General features: G+C 35.7%; 1 pseudogene; it reads left to right on the plus strand.

Annotated features, from left to right (window-relative positions):
- Positions 1-1,027: 1,027 nt before the first annotated feature.
- LOC118989630 (multifunctional protein ADE2-like) lies at positions 1,028-2,267 on the plus strand (annotated as a pseudogene).
- The last annotated feature ends 2,300 nt before the right edge of the window (positions 2,268-4,567 follow it).

A 4,567-nucleotide genomic window follows, 5' to 3' on the forward strand; every position in this document is an offset into this window, starting at 1 on the left:
TAGGCTCTCCTGAAATTGTGGCACATAAGTAAGCTTTTCCTGAACACACGAAGGTGATGAGGAGAGGTTGAGCCACCATATTTAATCATAAACTACACTTTTGGGTGGAAGCCATAAACCAGAATAATGCAGCAGAAAATAAAATCTATACTGGCTACAGAACGTAAAAGGACTATATAGCCATCTTACCAGCCTCCACTGTCCCTACCTGTGGACTTCCACATGAAAGAAAAATATATTTTTACTTTGTTAATCAACTATTTTTTTAAGATTTTAGTTTTAAGAGAATATATATTATACTAGCTGATACGAGCAATTTGTGTTAAACACTTAAAATAGAATGAAAACTGATTTAAATGGGTCAGGAATTGGTTTCAAGAATGATCACCTTCATAAATTAAATATGAAATAGACTGACAAACACTAACTTACATAATAAAAAGAAATGTGAGAAATTGGTTCAATCTATCTCTTGTATTAAAACTAAAGACTTATCCTTATATACCTTGATGTTTTGTTTACTTCATTCTTTTTTAGTTTTAAAAAATATTCTCTGACATAGTCCTCTGTTTTGATGATTGCTTTTGATGAGAACTTGCTTGGGAAATTTGGAGACATAATCTCCTAAATTCAGTGACTCAAAAATCTCTATTTTTTTTTAGTAAAATCTTAATTTCCCCCTCCCTTTATGATTCTGTCTAAATGTCTCATTTTCTTTTTAGAAAAAAACTGTGACTTTCCATTTTCTACATACTTCATGGCCAATCTATACTACACTCTGTGTCTCAAGATATATTTATTTTAAAAATCATGTACATACATGTACACATGTAAAATAATATCTACTATTATTATAATTTACAAAGTATTTATAAATATAAATTATATATTAATCAAATATAAGAAATTACATAATTTTGGTTGAACAATACATTGCATTTCTTGTTGACACATAAGACCTCACATGTGTTAAAAGACCCTTCCGCATGTTGAGCCCTGAGAGTCTGTCCTTGGCCCATGCAGGGTAATGGTGACAGTTGAGTTACTGAACATTGGTAAGAAAAACTAGGATGCTAAAACAAAAGAAATCTCTATGAATTGCTAGATAGCCCAGAAAAAGTCCTTTTTCTGTCCAAGAACCAAATTACAGCAGGAAATGCAGGCAAAGAGAATTACCTGGATGGAAAAGCTGCAATCTCAAATAAAATTACTAGTTGCATTTTTAAGTTGTTACAGGCATCAGGTATCAAAAATGCTTTCACCAGAAAGTGTGGGGAAACAGCTTTCATTGCATCCAAGTGTGAAATGATCCCAATTGAATGGGTTTGTCGAAGAATAGCAACTGTTTTTTTCCTCGGAGGATATCTTGGCATCAAGAAAGGGTACAAGTTTTACCCCCTCAAAGCAGAGATATTTTTTTTAAGGACGATGCCAATAATGATCCACAGTGCTCTGAGAAACAGCTGATTGCTGCAACAGTTTGATTTGCTGGAATGGTTACAGGTCAAACTGAAGGAGGTGTCATGAAGCATACTGCCCAGGCTATTTTGGAAATGCTGGAGAAATCCTGGTTGCACCAGGACTGTACACTGGTTGATACAAAGATCAAATTTGGTGTTGATGTCACCACCAAAAAAAATTGTTCTTGCTGATGTTACTGATAACGATTCCTGTAGGTGTTGGTCATCAGGAGATCGAAACCAACAAAAAGACAGTTACGATCTGACCTCAAGGAAGTAACTCTTGAAGAGCTCCATCTAATTTAAAAATTTTTGAGTAGGTTGCTGAAATGCAGGGTTGTACTGATGGGCTCAACTTCTGATCTCAGTCACTGTGAAAAAATCAAGAAGTCCTGTAGAAATTTTGACATTTCATGTGAACTTCGGGTAACCTCTGCCCATAGAGGACCAGATGAAACTCTGAGGATTAGAGCTGAGTATGAAGGGGAAGTCATTCCTACAATATTTGTGGTAGTAGTAGGCAGAAGCAATAATTTGGGACCAGTGATGTCTGGTAATACTGCATATCCAGTTATTAGCTGTCCTCTCACTCAAGACTGTGGAGCTTAGGGTATGTGGTCCTCTCTTTAGCTACCCAGTGTTCTTGGCTGTTCAGTCATACTTCCTCCAGAAGGAGCAGCTCAATTTGATGCTTAGATATTTGGACTGAAGAACCATTTAGGATGAACCAAACTGCCAGCAAGTATATTGAATAGGCGGATTTCCTTGCAGCAGGTTGATGAGAAAATCTGAGAGGGTAATTTATAGGAAAGAACATTGTTTCCTTTTTTAGGAGGAAAAAACTATAAATTTCTAGTTTAGCTGGAAAAACAAAACATATCAAGCAAGAAGAAAAGATTTTAAATTAGAGAAAACAGAAAAATTTATTAGTGAATAAATATTTCTCTCAATTCATGGACTTATATAATACATGGACATATTTAAAGACATTCTAAAATTAAAGACATTCTTACCCACTATAAGGTCATTGCTAGGTAGGTGATGAAGATATTCCTTAAATGCTAATAGTGTTTCATAATAGAGCTCCGAAGTAACTACTTGACCTATGTGTCAACCTATATGACCTATATGATCTTTTTCTCAATTTAATCTTTACAACACTCCAAGGACATGATTTTTTTAATTTGCAGTCAGTATCTCAGGAAATGTTGCTTAGCTAATGATAGAGATGTTTTAGTTTTGATTTTTTAAAAGAAAAGTTGGGATTGGTGGTGGGGCCAGGGAGTAGAGAAAGGAGATGATGTGGAAAGCCATGGAAAGGGGACTTTTCTGAGAACATCCGATGGGTGTTAAGGCAATTTTCCATGGAATAAAGTAGAGCCACCTTTGTCTTCCACATGAAAGATTTAATTAATCTTTCTCGGCTGTGATGGTGTCTCTGTGGATCGTACAATTATTTTAATTCTAATAATGCATTTTTTAGCCACACTAACAATCCCTAGCATACCATCATTTTCAGAAATTGGAATCTCCCAGGTGACAACTATAATTAGTTTCTTTCTTATGATAGTATAAGTCTAAGCAGTGTAGCCAGCAAGATTCATTTGTAAAGGAGCAGTACTTATTGAGAGGTATTATAGTTCATCAGCAACCTATAAATCGTAAAGACTGGGAAACACTGTTACATGACGCAGCCCTGAGGATTTTATAGACCACTAAACTGGCATCCAAGTGTCCATGAAACCCCTTAAACTTTATGCATATGCTCATTTTTATGAAAAGGGACAATTCATTTTATCAAAAAAAATGTTAAAATGTCTACTATAAAAGAAATCTTGGTAAGACCCTTACCAATGGTGTACACTGTCTACACTTTTTAACCTCTCTCTTAAACATTAACCGATGTGCATGTCTTACTGTAATGGGGTGCAGCCAGGGACACCCCCCTACAAGTCTGGCTGGGGGTTGGGAGACATGGAGCAGGGCCATTGAGAGTTACTTTGTGTATCATGGCAGACTAGTCTTCCAGCCTGAGTGGAGCCGGAAACATATGCATGACTTAAGCCCATGATGTAACTGGGAGGCAGCTCCCCTTACTGTGCTTGCAGGAGAACTTGGAGATGGTTTGTTCCACACCACGGGGCCATACCTGCCCAGACTTATTATGGCAGCCAAGAAAGTCTGAAAATATGGGAGTGCCAGCAGGTGTGGCCAAATGTGGGAGGAATTGGAAATGGGGTTATGGAAGTGGCTATAGGCTGGGATTTAAACTAAAGGTGGGCCACCAGTGGGACAGAGAGAAAATGTGGAGAGAATGCAAGACAGTGAGAGAGGACAAAGAGAGACCATGTAGAAATGAGACTATCCTCATTTCTGTCATTAAAATCTATTTGTTAGTTACTAGACCAACATTTTCAGTCTCTGCAAAATGTTCCCTATTGCCTCTAGCCACAGTGCCTAAAAGTTGTTCTTTTTCTGTTGTATTATAAATTTCAAGTGAGAAATTATAATTTCACATCTTATTTCCCTCAAACTACCTTATGATCTGATATGCTATGGATAGCTGTCTAAGAAGGGGGAATTATAAAAATTATGTGCTCTTAATTTTTCATGTTCACAAGAACAATTAAAATGATTTGAATTTAACATCTTTTAAAAAATACCCTTCAATAGAATTGATGTTACTTTTGTCTTTTTCTCATCAACATAGATTGATGGCTATTTTTATATCATCAACTAATTTTAATTGAATGTCATAATTATCTTTTGGAAGACCAAATTGTCACAATCTGCACAGTGAGTTGGCTTTTTGTCTTTTTACTACTTCTTCTAACCTCAATTATTTGTGTAAATATCTGGTTTTTGACAATTCCCAAAGAGTTTAGTTTCCAGTTAATCCTTCTAGCCTAACACATGGAATCAGATATTCTTATAAGAGCTTTGGTTCCTCTTAGGTGAACAAGTTTGCCAATTACTCACATATACTATGTATCAACCATATTATTGTATTATATAGTCATATCCACCACCTCTTGAATTTTGGTTTAGAATAATAACTTTGACTATTCAATACTCCACTAATAAAAATTTTCATTTGAAATTATTAT

The sequence above is a fragment of the Sturnira hondurensis genome, unplaced genomic scaffold, assembly GCF_014824575.4.
Source record: "Sturnira hondurensis isolate 20B ecotype Veracruz unplaced genomic scaffold, ASM1482457v3 Scaffold0006496, whole genome shotgun sequence".
Lineage (NCBI taxonomy): Eukaryota > Metazoa > Chordata > Mammalia > Chiroptera > Phyllostomidae > Sturnira > Sturnira hondurensis.